The sequence below is a fragment of the Dryobates pubescens genome, chromosome 5 (assembly GCF_014839835.1).
Source record: "Dryobates pubescens isolate bDryPub1 chromosome 5, bDryPub1.pri, whole genome shotgun sequence".
In the NCBI taxonomy this organism is placed as follows: Eukaryota; Metazoa; Chordata; class Aves; order Piciformes; family Picidae; genus Dryobates; species Dryobates pubescens.
Window position 1 is genome coordinate 43,933,587 of NC_071616.1, and position 19,881 is coordinate 43,953,467.

Here is a 19,881-nt window from a genome sequence, read left to right on the forward strand (position 1 = left end):
CAGAACCCTACTCTACAAGGGTCACCCCTAACCATACGCCCAAGCACCACCTCCAAACCACCTTGAAACACATCCAAGGTTGGTGACTCATCCACCTCCTTGAGCAGCACATTCCAATGCAATGATCTTCAGAGGTCCCTTGCAACTCCTACCACTCTGTGATTCTGGATCTTTTCTACTTTAGTAATGTAAGAGTCCTCTTTCTTGGAACTCTAAGCAACATGTTGATGCTGCTTGTATTCCAAAGAGTGGACTGAAGAGACTGAGGAGAGGAGACTCAACAGAGGAGAGGAGACTCGAGGAGAGGAGAGGAGAGGAGAGGAGAGGAGAGGAGAGGAGAGGAGAGGAGAGGAGACTCAAGGAGAGGAGACTCAAGGAGAGGAGACTCAAGGAGAGGAGACTCAAGGAGACTCAAGGAGAGGAGAGGAGAGGAGAGGAGAGGAGAGGAGAGGAGAGGAGAGGAGAGGAGAGGAGAGGAGAGGAGAGGAGGAAAGATATATCATGTTCCAGCATTTCAGTATGAATGCATTACATCAAGTTCTATTTTTCAGACTCAGTGCTTTGTTTTGCCTTGTCTACATTTGTCTTCATCAAACTGCTGAATCTCTACAGTCCCAGCTGCTTGCAGTTCAGTGATGTCATTTACAACACAGCTGATTTCCTTTGTTTTGGTTGTTACACCACCATATGTGTTCAACATTCCTGGTGCTCCTCCCTCTCATCTTCTCCCTCCTCATCTCACCACTCTCAGAAAGGAATCCACATTACATTAAAGCATCCACATTACATTAAAGCATCCCTTCAGAAGCCAGGCTGAAACAATCCCTTAAAATAACTAGAGCAGCCCAATGATTAATTTGAAAGTAAAGTCTCCCAGTGACTGGGAGGGGAAACTGGGAGGGGAAACTGGGAGGGCTGTAAGAAGTGCAGAATATTTGTTTTCATCATTCTGTTATTCAAAGATTCTACAATTACAACTAAAATGTGTGAAATGCATTTGATATGAAACCATTACAGATACATGGACAAGGACCTGATGGAACAGGTCCAGAGGAGGGCTACAAGAATGATCAGGGGGTTGGAGAACCCCTACTCCGAAGACAGGCTGAGGGAGCTGGGGTTGTTCAGCCTGGAGAAGGCTCCAGGGAGACCTAATAGCAGCCTGCCAGTACCTGAGGGGGGGGCTAGTGGAAGGATGGAGAGAGACTGTTTACAAAAGCTTGCAGTGACAGGATGAGGAACAATGGCTTTAAGCTGGAGAAGAGCAGATTTAGATTGAATGTTTGCAACAAGTTCTTTACTAGGAGAGGTAGTGGAACACTGGAACCCAGTGTTGCCCAGGGAAGTGGTTGAGGCCTCTTCTCTGGAGACATTCAAGGTGAGGCTCAACAAGGCAACCTGATCTAGCTGGGGATGTCCCTGCTGACAGCAGGAAGGTGGGACTGGATGACCTTTGGAGGTCCCTTCTGGCCCAGACAAGAGAAGCATAGCCAGTAGGTCAAGGGAGGTGATTCTCCCCATCTACTCCGCTCTGCCGAGACCCCACATGGAGCACTGTGTCCAGTTCTGGAGCCCTTATTACAGGAAGGATCTGGAGGTGCTGGAGTGTGTCCAGAGAAGGGCCACAAGCATGAGCAGAGGGCTGGAGCACCTCTGCTATGAGGATAGACTGAGGGAGTTCAGCCTGGAGAAGAGACGTCTCTGAGGAGACCAAATTGTGGCCTTCCAGTATCTGAAGGGGGCTACAAGAAAGCTGGGGAGGGACTTTTGAGGGTGCCAGGGAGTGACAGGACTAGGGGGAATGGAACAAAACTAGAAATGGGTAGATTGAGATTGGATGTTAGGAAGAAGTTCCTCCCCATGAGGGTGGTGAGACACTGGCACAGGTTGCCCAGGGAGGTGGTGGAAGCCTCATGCCTGGAGGTGTTTGCAGCCAGTCTGGATGTGGTTGTGAGCAACCTGCTGTAGTGTGAGGTGTCCCTGCCCATGGCAGGGGGGTTGGAACTGGCTGATCTTTGAGGTCCCTTCCAACCCTGACAATTCTATGATCCTGTGATTCTATATAGAGGTGTAAATGTGTTCCCATGTGTAATGTGTGTGGGATAAATTCATTCTGTCCTCAGTCCAGAGCTGTTTCAGCTCAAACCAAGACATCTGTAGAGTTCATGGGATATTAAAAAGAATATATATATATATATATACTCTGAGTGAAGTTAAATCTTACAAACATTCAGAACTGTCAATTTGTTAGTCTAGAATCCTTGGTCTACCCTAGGGATCTGCAGAGGTTCACTGGCAAATACTGATCCATAGACCCAGAATAGTTTCCCAGCCCCATCCCAACCAATGCACATCTAGAGTTTCACAGGTGGTGATTTAAACTGGCATTTCTGTGAGTTCCACAACTGTTACAACCAACAGCATCTGCTCAGTGCTGTGGAGCATGCTTTCTTTTTAGAACACCATTTGTTAATCTTTCCCAAACCAAAAGTTTTGCAGGATGAGCATTTAGTTAATGTGGGTTTTGTAATGCTTCTGGAGCAAAATCAAATCTGGAATCTCAAAATACTCTGTCAATCCTAAGTGTGATGAAGTTGTGATTCCACACAGATTTTCCAGTGTCTCTTAGAGATGGTGATGGGGGGGCTGGTTGATAGTAGGCTGAATATGAGCCAGCAGTGTGCCCAGGTGGCCAAGAAGGCCAGTGGCATCCTGGCCTGCATCGGGAACAGTGTGGCCAGCAGGAGCAGGGAGGTCATTCTGCTCTGTGCTCAGCACTGGTTAGGCCACACCTTGAGCCCTGTGTCCAGTTCTGGGCCCTTCAGTTCAGGAAAGATGTTGAGTTGCTGGAAGGTGTCCAGAGAAGGGCAACAAAGCTGGGGAGGGGTCTGGAGCACAGCCCTATGAGGAGAGACTGAGGGAGCTGGGGTTGCTTAGCCTGCAGAAGAGGAGGCTCAGGGGAGACCTTCTTGCTCTCTACAACTACCTGAAGGGAGGTTGTAGCCAGGTGGGGCTTGGTCTCTTCTCCCAGGCAACCAGTGCCAGAACAAGAGGACACAGTCTCAAGCTGCTCCAGGGAAGGTTTAGGCTGGATGTGAGGAAGAAATTCTTCCCAGAAAGAGAGATTGGCCATTGGAATGTGCTGCCCAGGGAGGTGGTGGAGTCACCATCACTGGAGGTGTTTAGGAAGAGACTGCATGGGGTGCTTGGTGCCATGGTTCAGTTGATTAGATGGTGTTGGGTGATAGGTTGGACTTGATGATCTCAACGGTCTCTTCCAACCTGTTTAATTCTACTCTACTCCTATTCTATTCTATTCTATTCTATTCTATTCTATTCTATTCTATTCTATTCCTTTCTATTCTATCCTATCCTATCCTATCCTATCCTATCCTATCCTATCCTATCCTATCCTATTCAATCCTATTCTCATGTTGAGATGCACTTTTAGCTAGGCTGCAGGAAAAGGTTTGTGACACAGCAAGAGAAAAAAACGATGATAAATCCAATCATTCATAAAACATTGTAGAACACCTACAGTTGTGCAGGATCTGTTTCCTGTCCTTAAGTAGAAAAGACTCCTCAGCCTGCTTTGCAATGTTGCTATGGCACTGGAAGTGAGTTTATTTTTCCAGATAACAGTGAAACCCACGCAATTTCTCACATAGGTCAGAGTTGCTGAAGGGCTGCACTGCTTTACACCCATCCTATGCAAATCTGTCCTCATTTCAATCAGGTATTTACTTGGCATTTTAGAGTCAGAAATTCTGCTTTGCAGCTGTTTGCAACCCCTCTAAATAAAACACCACAATAATGTGAGGACTGTTTCCCTGTGGTTTGGTTTACATTGTTTAGTTGTTTGGGTGGTGTTGGACACAATGATCTTGAAGGTCTCTTCCAACCTGGTTTATTCTATTCTATTCTATTCTATTCTATGCTATGCTATGCTATGCTATGCTATGCTATGCTATGCTATGCTATTCTAAACACAACCAAAAGGTCAGTGATTTATATGGTAGGAAACAGAAATTGTATCATCCTCCATGATTTTCAGACTCTAAAGCTGTGTCTGTCCTGCTGAGTGGGAAGCAGAGGGTGGTGGAAGGTGCTGAGTGGGAAGCAGGGGGTGGTGGATGGTGCTGAGTGGGAAGCAGAGGGTGATGGAAGGTGCTGAGTGGGAAGCAGAGGGTGGTGGATGGTGCTGAGTGGGAAACAGAGGGCAATGGAAGGTGCTGAGTGGGAAGCAGAGGGTGGTGGATGGTGCTGAGTGGGAAGCAGAGGGTGATGGAAGGTGCTGAGTGGGAAGCAGAGGGTGGTGGATGGTGCTGAGTGGGAAACAGAGGGTGGTAGAAGGTGCTGATTGGGAAGCAGGGGGTGGTGGATGGTGCTGAGTGGGAAACAGAGGGCGATGGAAGGTGCTGAGTGGGAAGCAGAGGGTGGTGGATGGTGCTGAGTGGGAAACAGAGGGCGATGGAAGGTGCTGAGTGGGAAGCAGAGGGTGATGGAAAGTGCTGAGTGGGAAGCAGAGGGTGGTGGAACACTGGAACAGGCTGCCCAGAGAGGTTGTGGAGTCTTATCTGAAGACTTTCAAAACCCACCTGGATGCATTCCTGTGTGGCCTGCCCAAGGTGATCCTGCTTTGGCAGAGATGTTGGACTCAATCTCTGGAGGTCCCTTTCAACCCTTAACATTCAATGATTCTGTGAAACAGGGTGCAAAGTTGTACCTTTCTTTAGCTTATCCACATCTTCTTCCTGACACTGCCAGGAGGCCTGGGGACCTGCTATTAGCAGGCTGCTTCACACTTGGATCATCCCCGGGTACCTTTCACACTGGTGCTCACCTAGCTGAAGATCAAAGGAAACTGAAAGGCTCCATTAGCCACTTCTTGCCAGGCTGAACGTCTGAAACACATCTGGAGCTGCAGAATCTGCCATGTAAAATGTTGGTTGAACTTCAAAAGCTACAACAGAGTGAGAACACTGCCATATATTTACACTTCCATGCAGATGGGTAAATATTTTATGCATACATCAGATCAGGTTGCCTACAGCCCTCTTGAGCCTCACCTTGAATATCTCCAAGCATGGAGCCTCAGCTAAGTTCCCTGGGCAACCTGTTCCAGTATCCCACCACCCTCATGGTAAAGAACTTGTTGCATCCTACAGTGGCTTCAAATGTTTGCTGATAAGCACTTAAAGACTCAACCTGGGCAACCTGAGGATGTCCCTGCTTACAGCAGAGGGGGCAGGACTGGATTACCTTTGGAGGTCCCTTCCAACCCAACCCATTCTGTGATTCTATGACTCTATGACCTGATTAAAATCTGTATCTATATCTATATCTATATCTAAATCTATATCTATGTCTATATCTATATATATCTATATCTATATATCTATATCTATATCTATATCTATATCTATATCTATATCTATATCTATATCTATATCAAAATCTATATCTATATCTCTATATCTAGAGATAGAGATAGAGATAGAGATAGAGATAGAGATAGAGATAGAGATAGAGATAGAGATATATATCTCTATAGAGATATATAGATATAGATATATAGATATAGATATATAGATATATAGATATATAGATATGTAAATAAGTAGTATGTCAAAACACATGGATAAGTTATTGATCTGATTTGTTTCATTAGTGTTGTTTCATTATTTCATGCATCTCTTTGAAGAAAAGGATTGTGCCTTAGGGCAGAGATTGTGTTATAAAAGGGAAAGGCTTACAGGAAAAGTAGCACAGGGGAGGAGATTGAAACCACCATAAGTCAAGCCTCCATGAAGCTTTAATAAATATTTGTGAAGCATATTTAGCTTAATTACACCAAGTCTTTATCGAGGTCCAGAGTCATGCTACCTGAAATGTCAGTGCAAACTGTTCCTCTGGCTTGGAGGCAATGTGTACATCCCAAATGAATGTGTGAAATCCAAATATGCCTGCCACGAAGGCAAACAAGGCGTGAGAGAAAACATGAGCTCAAACATAGATCAATTAATGCAAAGCACACCAACTAGACAGGTGGATGAGTCACACACACCATGTGGGCAGAGTTCCCCTTGAGTGGAAAATGCACTTAATACAGCATGTTTCACTGCAAAAGACAATGTGCCTGGCAAACTGAAGTCAATTGGGTGGCAAGCCTCCCACCTGTGCCACGATGAGAGAAACATCCTCCGGCAGAGGACAGGGACTGAGTTTCTCCTTTTATAAGGTCAGAATAGGGAATTAACCAGGTTGGAAAAGATCTTTGAGATCATCAAGTCCAACCTATCACCCAGCACCATCTAATCAACTAAACCATGGCACTAAATGCCACATCCAGTCTCTTTTTAAACACCTCCAGTGATGGTGACTCCACCACCCTCCCTGGGCAGCACATTCCAGTGGCCAATCTCTCTCTCTGGGAAGAGCTTCTTCCTAACATCCAGCCTAAACCTCCCTCTGTGCAGCTTGAGACTGTGTGCTCTTGTTCTGGTGCTGGTTGCCTGAGAGAAGAGACCAACCCCCACCTGGCTACAGCCTTCTTTCAGGTAGTTGTAGAGAGCAATAAGGTCTCCTCTGAACCTCCTCTTCTCCAGGCTAAGCATCCCCAGCTCTCTGAACTCAAAAGCTGCACACACCAGAAATTGTGTTAGCTCTCAGCACCTGCAGCAGATCATGCTAGGATTTAGGCCAAGAGACATAGTTTATGAAGTCCACACTAAGTGCCCTTTCACAAAGACAAGTCTAAAGAGTGTCTCCCTTGACTCCTTTCAGCCTCTATATTAAATGGCTAATTAGAAGCAAGCACTGGAGATTTACAGCATGGGAAGGAAAAAAACCTATTGAAGAAAACAGCCTTCTTCTACTCCACACAGTTGATGGGTTGGACACGATGATCTTGAAGGTCTCTTCCAACCTGGTTTATTCTGTCTATTTCTATCTATACTGGCATCACTGGCTTCAAAACAGGAGCAGCGTTCTCATTTATCTGGCCTGAGAACTTGGCCCTTGCAACTCGTTGCAGCAGTTTTGTCCTACATTTAACTTATAGCTGAAGTCCTAGGCAACCAGCACCAGAACAAGAGGACACAGTCTCAAGCTGCACCAGGGGAGGTTTAGGCTGGATGTTAGGAAGAAGCTCTTCCTGGAAAGAGAGGTTGGCCATTGGAATATGCTGCCCAGGGAGGTGGTGGAGTCACCATCACTGGAGGTGTTTAGGAAGAGACTTGATGGGGTGCTTGGTGCCATGGTTTAGTTGATTAGATGGTGTTGGGTGATAGGTTGGACTTGAGGATCTCAAAGGTCTTTTCCAACCTGGTTAATTCTAGTCTAGTCTAGTCTAGTCTAGTCTAGTCTTCCAAAATAACACTCACTGAAGCAAGGTACATTCACCCCCTTCAAGAGATGTTTTAAGGAGGTTACCTTGTCTGTGGCTTGGGTAAATTTTAAATCATTGTTGAAATGACTGAAGTTGTGTCAGGTAACTTCTTTCCTTATCATCCATCCCTCCACTGCTTGCATCAGGCAAACTTTGTTTGGGGAAAGAGCAGGGGAAATCAGGAGAATGCCAAATAAATGTGAAGAGCTCCTGTCAAGGCCCTGCAGCAGGACTGCCTTGTAACACATGAGTTTTGTCCACAGCCCAGGAATTTAATTACATACTCTTCAGTGCCATCTGCTGTAACCAGATGCATTCAAAACCTTAGAAGATAACCAAATAGCCATATCAATTGGTCTTTGGCAGGGAAATGACCTAACTCTGGGCTTAGAGCTGTCTAACAAGGGTAGAAGCTTGTTAAGGAATCAGTTACACTATCAACAAAGATGAAAAACTTAGTCACAGTTATGTTGCCAGACACCCTCATGAAAAATCCCTCTGCAGCCTTCCTGTAGGATCCCTTCAGGCATTGGAAAGCAGCTCCAAGATCCCCCTGGAGTCTTCTCTTCTCCAGGCTGAACAACCTCAGCTCCCTCAACCTGTCATGAAGGAAAAAGTACTTAAAAATGTTTTTATCCTTTTCCCCACCCAGGAATTCCTAGCAGCTCCTGCAATGCATTTGCACAAGACTGAGCACTGCAGGTTTGGCAAAGCACCACCAGCAGTTTCCTGGGGGCTTTCACTGCAGTATTTATCTGTTCTGAGGCATTTGTGGCATTCTCTGTACTTAGGTTGGCAAATGCCACAAATACCACGATAAATTTAAACACTGTGAGTGATAAATGTCAAGCTTTTAATAGCCTGACACTCTCTCTGTGTCACCACACAACCCTATTTGGAGATTGCACAGTCACCATCTCTAGGCTATCACTTATAAAATGAATACCCTTTTGAGCTTTTTAAATGGGAATATCTTTGCTTTGCAGAACAGGCAGGATGAGCAAAGAAGCCACTGGTGTGTCTTTTTGGCAGAAGGAAGAGCCTGCAGGTTACCATTCCCTGATAATTTCATAATTTCATTTAAGAAAAAATCCAGGCAGGAGGCAGTTTCCTCTTTCTCTTAGGTGTCAGTACAGTGGGGAGAAATCATGAGATACAGAAAATGAGATACAGAATTAACCAGGTTGGAAAAGACCTCAGAGATCATCAAGTCCAACCTATCCCCCAACACCATCTAACCAACCAGACCATGGCACCAAGTGCCTCATCCAGGCTCTTCTGAAACACCTCCAGTGATGGTGACTCCACCACCTCCCAATTCCGATGGCCAATCTCTCTTTCTGAGAAGAATTTCTTCCTCACATCCAGCCTAAACCTCCCCTGGCACAGCTTGAGACTGTGTCCTCTTCTTCTGGTGCTGATTGCCTGGGAGAAGAGACCAACCCCCACCTGGCTACAACCTCCCTTCAGGGAGCTGTAGAGAGCAAGAAGGTCTCCCCTGAGCCTCCTCTTCTCCAGGCTAAGCAACCCCAGCTCCCTCAGCCTCTCCTCACAGGGCTGTGCCCCAGACCCCTCCCCAGCTTTGTTGCCCTTCTCTGGACACCTTCCAGCAGCTCAACATCTTTCCGAAACTGAGGAGCCCAGACCTGGACACAGGACTCAAGCTGTGGCCTAACCAGTGCTGAGTACAGGGCACAATGACCTCCCTGCTCCTGCTGGCCACACTGTTCCTGATGCAGGCCAGGATGCCGTTGGCCTTCTTGGCTACCTGGGCACACTGCAGGCTCATGTTCAGCCTACTGTCAACCACTACCCCCAGGTCCCTTTCTGCCTGCCTGCTCTCCAGCCACTCCAACTCCATGGTTTCAGCTGAAATTAAAGAGCAGTGAAAAAAGTTGTCCAGCCTCCTGATCACAACAACTGACATGACTGATCAGCCAGGAAAAGTCTACAGGACTACTGCAGCAGCCATTGACTGCAGAATGTGACACCAAACATTGCAGACTTACTCTGTACATGGCCTCAGGCACTTTTTACACTTTCAGCACTTTGTGGTGTCTTCAAGGCTACATCTGAAGAACAAGCCTCTGTGGCACTTTGACTGCATGAGATAAGAAGGAAAGTGTATTCCACATGGTCACTAAAAGCATTTCAGTTCTGATCTTTCCTCAAAACCCCACAAAGTTCTGAGTTTTTGCCCTTGAGCAAAAGAAATTAGAATCAAGGATAAACTTCTGTCTTAGGAACCAGGCTACAAAACAGACACAGTTTTGTCTTAGCCACATATCCCTGTGATGTTTCTGATGTGAAATGCCTGTCCTTCCGACTTCACCAATGCCCATTTTCCAGGGGGATAAGGTGGGCTCATATGTTACATCATACAGATGTGGGGGCTGAAACCTGTTACCAAACCAGGGCTACTCTTCCATTGCAATGTCAAGAAGACTTAGGGAAAATAACTGTATGCATATATGTATGTATGCAGACATATCTGCTGTGAGGATAGGCTGAGGGAGCTGGGGTTGTTTAGCCTGGAGAAGACTCCAGGGAGACCTTAGAGCTGCCTTCCAATACCTGAAGGGATCCTACAGGAAGGCTGCAGAGGAAATTTTCATCAGGGTGTCTAGCAATAGGACAAAGGGGAATGGTTTGAAGCTGAGGGAGAATAGGTTCAGATTGCATCTTAGGCAGAAGTTCTTCAGTACAAGGGACATGGAACTCTGGAATAGGTTACCCAGGGAGGCTGTGGATGCCTCCTTCCTGTGGGTGTTAGAGGCCAGGTTAGATGAGGACTTGGGCAGCCAAGACTAGTTGAGAGGTGTCCCTGCCCATGACAAGCAAGTGATCTCTGAGGTCCTTTCCAACCTAAGCCATTCTGTGATTCTAAGCTATACTTTCATATGTGTATACACACACATGCATAACTAGGTAGGTATAGAAATGTCATTCCAGCAAGCGCTTTGGAGAACCCAGAACCAAATTCAAGGGAGACAATCACCAGCAACAACACAATCACTCATTTCCCTACGTGCAGTGAAGATATCAGTTCCACACAAGTCTCTTTCAAAGTCCTTTGGGTTCAGCTGCCAAAATATATGGGCAGGAGATCAAAAGCTACTGCATTACTGCGGTTTGTCGAGCTGCCATGCAGTGCTGAGCTGCACAAGAGAGCTGCAATTCAATTAAACATAAATCTGAAATCCTTTCCACACCAGGAAGACTCATAAAGCCTAAGACCACCCTTTATAAAGCTGTCCATCACGTATTAAGGCACAAACTCGGGCTGGGTGCAGAGTGGGTTGAGAGTAGCTCTGAAGAAAGAGACTTGGGGGTGTTGATTGATGAGCAGCTCCTCATGAGCCAGCAGTGTCCTCATGCAGCCAGCAGGCAGCTGTGTGCTGGGCTGAGCAAGAAGACTGTGGCCAGCAGGGCAAGAGAGGGGATTCTGCCCCTTGGCTCTGCTCTGGTGAGACACCACCTCGAATGCTGCATCCAGTTCTGGTGTCCCCAGCAGAAGAAGGACACAGAGCTGTTGGAGTGAGCCCAGAAGAGGGCCACAGAGATGATCCAAGGGCTGGAGCAGCTCTGCTGTGAGGATAGGCTGAGGGAGGTGGGGTGGTTCAGCCTGGAGAAGAAAACACCCAAGGGAGGACTTAGAGCTGCCTTCCAATACCTGAAGGAATCCTAAAGGAAGGCTGCAGAGGGACTTTTCCTAAGGGTGTCTAGCCATAGGACAAGGAGGAATGGTTTGAAGCTGAGGGAGAGTAGGTTCAGAATGCATCTTAGGAAGAACTTCTACAGAGTCTAGCAGCAGGACAAGGGGGAATGGTTTGAAGCTGAAGGAGAGCAGGTTCAGAATGCATCTTAGGAGAAAGTTCTTCAGAGTATAGTAGCAGGACAAGGGGGAATGGTTTGAACCTGAGGGAGAGTAGGTTCAGAATGCATCTTAAGAGAAAGTTCTTCAGTGTCTAGCAGCAGGACAAGGGGGAATGGTTTGAAGCTGAGGGAGAGTAGGTTCAGACTGGATATTAGGAGGAAGCTCTACAGAGTCTAGTAGCAGGACAAGGGGGAATGGTTTGAACCTGAGGGAGAGTAGGTTCAGACTGGATCTTAGGAAGAAGTTCTCCAGTACAAGGGTGGTGAGACTGCTTGGCTGAAGGTTTTGTCACATGTTGAAAGCTCCAGGTGTTACACTGCACTGCTTTACAATTTGAAAGTACATCTGGGCACGCTGTCACGTCTCACAATGGATTGTGACACTCAGAAAGCCATCAGATGCACTAAATACCTGCTCCATATTCATTCCTGAAAGTACAGGTGTGGCTTTTTAATTATGCATCAGACAAATCGCTCCACACTGGTAAGAATAAGCCCACAGACTGTATTTTTCACAGCCACAGCGCTACACCTACAAACAGGCTGGCTGCTGTGAGTTCAGTGTTTAAATTATGAATGAGCCAGCATGGTAATGGAGTTGAATTCATCAGCAGTGCTGAACAAGTAGCTCAATGGCTTCATTATATTCATTTTGATAATTGGTTACTCAAATTGCCAGCCTAATAGAGCAGATAATGAAGTCAGAAGCTTAGCACAAGGAAGGTGTTTTCTGTTTAGCTGTAACGGAAGACTGAGGAGGAGTTTATTCCCTTTAATCTTTTCCCAAAGGAAACTTACAGGCACAGGATGACCTTGATTTAACTGGGTGGGGGGGGAAACCTGTTTTCTTGTGGGTGGTGTTTCTTGACAAGGAAGGATCTCTCAGTACAGCTGCTAAATTCAGGACTTAATTCATGCTAAAGAAGTAAAAATTGGGTTTTTTCGCTTATCACCTCTTCTTCTTTGCATTTTAAATCTGGAAAGATGTCTGCTTCTGCAAGAATTGTTCTACCCTTTGGTTTATCAGAGAATTGTTGTACACACACACACACACAAACACACACACACACACACAGAGTTAACTTTAAAACATTTTTAGTGAAGAATAATTAGAATCATGGAATCAACAAGGTTGGAAAAGACCTCAGAGATCATCAAGTCCAACCTGTCACCCAAGACCTCATGACTACTAGACCGTGGCACCAAAGGCAATGCTTAAAGTAAAAACCACCCAAAAAAGCCAAAACCAAAACAAACAACAACACAACCACCACCAAGAAAAACCCAAACCAAAAAGAACACACACCCCAACTTAGACAGGCCTCCAGCACAAGCCCTGTGAGGAGAGGCTGAGGGAGCTGGGGTTGCTTAGCCTGGAGAAGAGGAGGCTCAGGGGAGACCTTATTGGTCTCTACAGCTACCTGAAGGGAGGTTGTAGCCAGGTGGGGGTTGGTCTCTTCTCCCAGGCAGCCAGCACTAGAACAAGAGGACACAGTCTCAAGCTGTGCCAGGGGAAGTTTAGGCTGGAGGTGAGGAAGAAATTCTTCCCAGCAAGAGAGATTGGCCATTGGAATGTGCTGCCCAGGGAGGTGGTGGAGTCACCATCACTGGAGGTGTTCAAGAGGGGATTGGATGTGGCACTTGGTGCCATGGTTTAGTAGTCATGAGGTGTTGGGTGACAGGTTGGACTTGATGATCGCTGAGGTCTTTTCCAACCTTATTGATTCTATGATTCTATGAATTTTCATGCTTAAGATTAATAATTCTCATTCTGTTTGGCTTTGTGGTTTGGTTGTTTGGGGGTTTTTTAGAGATGGTTTTTGAAGACAGTATTCTGTATCCTGAAAATAATTGATATCCTTAAACAACAAGAAGACTTGACAGGAAAGTCAGTGTCAAAATTCATCTTAAACATGAGGATCTGGCTTTCATTCCCTAAACTTCTCTTTTCTTTTCCCCTTCATAACAGCTACTATATCCTCACGAGGAGAGGCTGAGGGACCTGGGGCTTTTCAGTCTGGAGAAGAGAAGACTGAGAGGGGATTGAATAAATGTTTCTAAATATATCTGAGGGCTGGGGGGTCAGGGGGGAGGGGACAGGCTCTGCTCACTTGCTCCCTGGGATAGGACAAGCAGCAATGGATGGAAGTTGCAGCACAGGAGGTTCCACCTCAGCATGAGGAAGAACTTCTTCACTGTGTGGGTCACAGAGCACTGGAACAGGCTGCCCAGAGAGGTTATGGAGTCTCCTTCTCTGGAGACTTTCAAGGCCCATCTGGATGTGTTCCTGTGTGACCTGAGCTAGACTGCATGGTCCTGCTCTGGCAGGGGGTTTGGACTCGATGATCTCTTTGGGTCCCTTCCAACCCCTGCCATCCTGTGAGCCTGTGATTCTTCCGGATGCTGATGTCCCCTCCCGACCTGGCCGAGCAATGTGTGCCTCCCAGACTCTTTCCTCCTCAGAATGATTTAAATCAGCTTCTTTCACCTGCTTGTTTTCTCATCCCAGCTGAGGCAGACACATTCAGCTGCAGAGAGCTTTGGGGGGCGGGGAGGGGGAACTCACAGCAAGAGCTGCTGTGCTGCTACGGCCACCCATTTCCACTCTCTTTAGGAGAACTGGAGTTGAAGTTCCTCTCTAACAAGCAGAAGCACTGTGAGTGATTTCCCTTTGAGCACTGTCTTTATGCAGAAGCATGTCTAGAAGCCACAGTGGGATTTGGAACCCTTTGGAAAGAAAGCTCTTGTGTGTCCTCATTGTCACTGGCAATACCCTTCCTGGTGATGCAAACCTCAGGGGCTTAGAGACTCAGCACAGTCTTTAAGCTCTTGCTTACTGCCTTGCTACCTTGATTCCATTGGGTACCTTCACAGACTGACTACATCATTTACGTGGTATGCCAATAAAGCTTTATGCTAATCCACATCCACTTTTCCCTCTCTCTCTCTGTATATATATATGTATAAAATCTGGTTAAAATGCTTTTGTAAAATAGAATTCATCTCCTCTAAGACAGGCAGACCTCAGGTATCTTGTATTTTATGAATTATTTTCTTAGGATGAAGAAAAAAAAGGATTGCCACCAGGTATATTAATTTTTGTTCATGTCCACTTGCTGCATCATTCACACAGGGCAATCAAACATTCATAGAGCTTAATCACAAATTAAATCCATCCTTTAGTCAGCATAGAATGGCTTAGGTTGGAAGGGACCTCAGAGATCATCTACTCCAACCTCCCCACACCAGGCAGGGACACCTCTCAACTAGACTCAACTGCCCAAAGTCTCATCCAACCTGGCCTTAAACACCCCCAGGGAGGAGGCAGCCACAGTCTCCCTTAGCAGCCTATTCCAGAGCCTCACCACCCTTGTACTAAAGAACTTCTTCCTCAGATCCAGTCTAACCCTGCTCTTCCTCAGCTTCAAACCATTCCCCCTTGTCCTATTATTGCTGGACACCCTGAGGAAAATTCCCTCTGCATTGTTCCTGTAGGATCCCTTCAGCTACTGGAAGGCTTCTATAAGGTCCCCTCAGCGTCTTCTCTTCTCTAGGCTGAGCAACCCCAGCTCCCTCAGCCTATCCTCAGGGGTTCCAGCCCAGCACAGGAAAATTTGCAGCAATTAATATTTCTCCCTGCTGAGTTTGCAAGTTTCAGCAACCATAGTCATCCTCAGGAGAAAGCACAGAAGTAATCAGTATTACATTAATTGCCTGAATTGCTTCTTTCTGGAGTGTAATGAGTGGCATTTACTGATCACTCAACTTTATAAACTATTAATTTTTCTTCCTTTTTCTGGTGTCTTGATAGTCACAGACTCACAGAATTGCCAAGGCTGGAAGAGACCTCAAAGATCATCAAGTCCAACCTGTCACCACAGACCTCGTGACTAAACCATGGTACCAAGTGCCTCATCCAGGCTCTTCCTGAACACCTCCAGGGATGGTGACTCCACCACCTCCCTGGGCAGCACATTCCAATGGCTAACAACTCTCTCTGGGAAGAACTTTCTCCTAACCTCCAGCCTAAACTTGCCCTGGCACAGCTTGAGACTGATAATCTCAGAAGCTTCTGTCACAGGATGCTTTGGAGTGGGACTGAGAAGAGGAGGCTCAGGGGTGACCTCATTTCCCTCTACAACTACCTGAAAGGTGGTTGTAGACAGGAGGGGGTTGGTCTCTTCTCCCAGGCAACCAGCACCAGAACAAGGGGACACAGTCTCAAGCTGTGCCAGGGGAGGTTTAGACTCGAGGTGAGGAGAAAGCTCTTCACCAAGTGAGTCATTCGCCATTGGAATGGGCTGGCAAGGGAAGTGGTGGAGTCCCCATCCCTGGAGGTGGTCAAGAGGGGATTGGATGTGGCACTTGGTGCCATGGTCTAGTCATGAGGTCTGTGGTGACAGGTTGGACTCAATGATCCTCGAGGTCTCTTCCAACCTTAGTGATACTGTGATACTGTGACACTGTGACACTGTGACTGGGTTCAGCTGCTACTAGAGGAAAGCACTGGGCTCTGCTTGGGCCTCATATTCAGTTTATCCAACCAGCAAAGAGGATTTTTTTTTCTCTCTTTATGCTTTTTTTTCCCCCCCTATTGTCATGTTGTTATTGTAAATGAATCTGTCACATATATTTAGAGTCACCTAATGTTTTTAAGTATGAAATCCTCTTACTCTACATTAAAGAAAAAAAATTATCACTCTACAGAATTCAATTATTCAAGCTAAAAAAAAGATTCATATTAGTGCTTTGCCTAAGGCTGACTCTTTTTATTCTCTCAAAGCTTTGGCTAAAACAGCCCTTTTAGAGAAGATTAGTGCAAAGTAGACAACTCTATCAAATTTCTAATGACTCCCCTACCAGGTTTTTTTTCCAAGGAGCCTTGCAGCACTGACAAGGGACTTCTGAAACATCTCCTTGTTTCCTGTTTCAAAACCAAATCCATCTTTCAAAGCAGAATGGCTGGATTTGCAGATTCTTAGCACACACAGCATGCAGATATTGCAGGCTTTCTGTCCTGCTCATAATCCTATCTCTCAATACCCTGAAGTGCTGACATGCTCATTCACACACACACACACACAGAAGGGCTCAGGTTGGAAGGGACCTCAGAGATCATCTCCTCCAACCTCCTCATCATGCCCAGGGACACCTCTCAACTAGATTCAGCCACTCAAGGGCTCATCCAGCTTGGCCTTGAACATTCCCAGGGAGGAGGCAGCCACAGCCTCCCTGAGCAGCCTGTGTCAATGTCTCACCACCCTGGGACTGAAGAACTTCTTCCTCAGCTCCAGTCTAACCCTGCTCTGCCTCAGCTTCAAACCATTCTCCCTTGCCCTGTCTCCAGACACCCTCAGGAAAGGTCCCTCTGCAGCCTTCCTGTAGATCCCTTCAGGCACTGGAAGGCAGCTCTAAGGTCTCCCTGGAGCCTTCTCATCTCCAGGCTGAACACCCCCAGCTCCCTCAGCCTGTGCTCATACTAGAGGCGCTCCAGCCCTTGGGTCATCTTTGTGGCCTCCTCTGGACTCACTCCAGCAGCTCTGTGTCCTCCTTCTGCTGGGGACACCAGCGCTAGAGGCAGGATTGGAGGTGGGGTCTCAGCAGAGTCAAGTCAAGGGGCAGAATCCCCTCTACACAATCGTGTCCAGAGCAAAACACAGGCACTGCTGTAGGGGCAAACCAGACAACCAGGAACACAGAAAGAAAAGTGGAGGAAGAGGAATCTCAGGGGCACAGATGATTGTAGTGAAGAAGTTAAATGAAGGGAGGCCTGAGTTTAAGTGCCAGGGGACCCTCAGCAGCTGGCAGCTTACATCTTAACCTCACACTTCAGCAGCACCAGAATTAATTTTCTTCACTTATCTCCTCAGGTTAATATCAGCAGAAGATGTGCAGAAGGAAAAGGAGAGCCAGCATCGACATACAAGGAAAGCTGTCTGTAAGGTCTGTAGGTCAGGTAGCAGTGGCAGTACCCCAGTACAGTACCACAGCACATTAGAGGTTGGAAGGGACCTCCAGAGATCATCCAGTCCAACCCCCTTGCCAAAGCAGGATCAGCCAGGGTAGTCTGCACAGGAATGCATCCAGGTAGGTTTGGAAAGTCTCCAGAGAAGGAGACTCCACAACTTCTCTGGGCAGCCTGCTCCAGGGCTCTGGCACCCTCACTGGAAAGGAGTTTCTACTCATGTTGAGGTGAAATCTTGTTCAAGCTTGTAGCTTTCAATCTAAAGCAGAAGTACTGGGTTGTGCTGTTCTGGCTTCCAGAACAGGCCATGAGATTCTGTCCCAGCTCTTACCAATGTGTTTCAGCATTTCTTAAGACTTTTTAGCCCTCAATACTGAATAAAGCCTCTTTATGCAGCTTATAAATCACATCAGACTGACTTCCAAAGAGTGACTTCCACTCTGCTGTACACAGAGAGCAACCAGGAGCTGGAAAGTCAAGTAACAGGACACACTTCTTTGTGACAAGACCTTTTGCCATCTATACACACTGCTTTCAAGGCATGAGTGTTGAATCTAGAGATTTAACTGAACATTAAGCTTCCTTCTTCCATCCAAAGAGAATCTCATCAAGAGCAATGAAGGTTAACAGTGATCCTCTGGTCTCAAAAATGCATGTCAATGTCCTCATTAGCTGAGCTGTTTCAGAGTTCAGAGGTGAGTATTTATGATCACAGCAGGGCTTGGGTACAGCTGGGTTTTAATTTGCCTTTCCTAAGGAAGGATCTGCAATGGTTTCAGTGGTTATCGTATAGGTGCTCTCCAGGTCATTTCTGCATCCCGTTCCACCATCTTCATTTGCCACATCAAAGGCATACCACTGTAATTAAGGCTTCTTGTAAAAGGCAAACAGAAGCTAAATTTTAACAGTGGCATCTCTGATCAGTGTTTTGAATCCCAGCTTATGTGACTAAACTCTCAAATTCCTCTCAATGAAGTTGATCAGATGCCTTATCCTCATTTGAATTGCCTCCATAAATAGTTCCTCTACGAGGACAGGCTGAGAGAGTTGGGGTTGTTCAGTTTGGAGAGGAGAATGATCTGAGGAGACCTTACTGTGGCCTTCCAGTCTCTGAAGGGGGCTACAAGAAAGCTGGGGAGGGACTTTTGAGGGTGTCAGGGAGTGATAGGACTGGGAGAAATGGATCCAAGCTAGAGGAGGGGAAATTTAGATTAGATTTTAGGAAGAAGTTCTTCCCCATGAGGGTGGTGAGAGCCTGGCACAGTTTGCCCAGGGAGGTGGTGGAAGCCTCATCCCTGGAGGTTTTTGCAGCCAGGCTGGATGTGGCTGTGAGCAACCTGCTGTAGTGTGAGGTGTCCCTGGCCATGGCAGGGGGGTTGGAACTGGCTGATCCTTGAGGTCCCCTCCAACCCTGACAATTCTGTGCTTCCATATCAAAAATTCCCCACTGAATTATGAAAGTTTTCACTGTACTGAGTGTGAATACATATTTTTCAGTGGCAAAGTATGGGATTATGGCATTAAAAAGATCCAGATGCATTCTATAAGAGGAGAAGGAGGGTGAGGCATTGCTGCTTTTTAGTCACGTCCTACATATATGCAAGCACATCACTGCTCTGCAGGCCTTGCTGCTCGTATCCATTTCCATAAACTGTGAATTACAAACCTCAAAATGTCTATGGAAGGAATTTTTCCAGCAGTCACGTAGTCAGTTCCCTCCTCATGCCCACCTGCTCAAGGGTGAACTGATCACAGCCATGAACGTGGTGCCAGCTGTATGCCTGCCATTCCCGACCTATCAGTCAGAGCCAATCAGTCAGGCATCCACTGGGTCTGAGTTAGCATTCCCTTTGCATACTTGCTTAACGTTTTAAGCTCCAATTAGTTGTAATTCATGTCCAGCATTACCCTATTAATTCACACTAATACCTGGGATGGCCTTTCTGACCTTTCAAATTAGCAAGCAAGGCCAAGCAAGGAAAGTGCAAACGGTTCTTGGGAACAATAAACAAGTGTGGTTGGCAAGCATCTTGAGTCTGAGCAATTAAGGTTGGGGTGGTCAGAAATCTGGAGGGGTGCCCATGTTTTCAAAACACCCAGAATTTTTCCATGGTGTGAACTTCAGGGCGATTCCCTGCTCTGAAAACCTTCCTTGGGAACAGCAGAGGCTGTTGGCCTTGCCCTAAGGGATTCACAGGTTACTTAATGTGCATTGTGTCAGGAAAAGGAATCTTTGCAGCAGCGTTTCCCTGCAGTGTGAGACTATTCCATGGTTATGCTTACATTTTCATTTTTATGCTTAAATGTACATATTTATGCTTAAATCTTATATCTATATATCATTTTGGCATTTATCTGAAATGGCTCAGTGTATGTGTGAATTTCAAGTTGATGCTTGCACTTTCATCTCTATTTTTAAGTCTATTTGAACAACTTCACACCCCTTCTCCACCCAAAAGCAAGAAAACACGGAGATGAAACCTTTAGAATATCCCAATTGCAAGCTGCAGCTCCAATGACATCTCAGCAAACTGTCATCTAATGGTAAGCAAACTGGAGACAGACTGCCCAGTGCTCGATTGCAGAGCACACCTGAGGGCTGCTTTCAGTGCCTTTCAGGAAAATAAGAGGTGGGATGAACAGAGTCCCC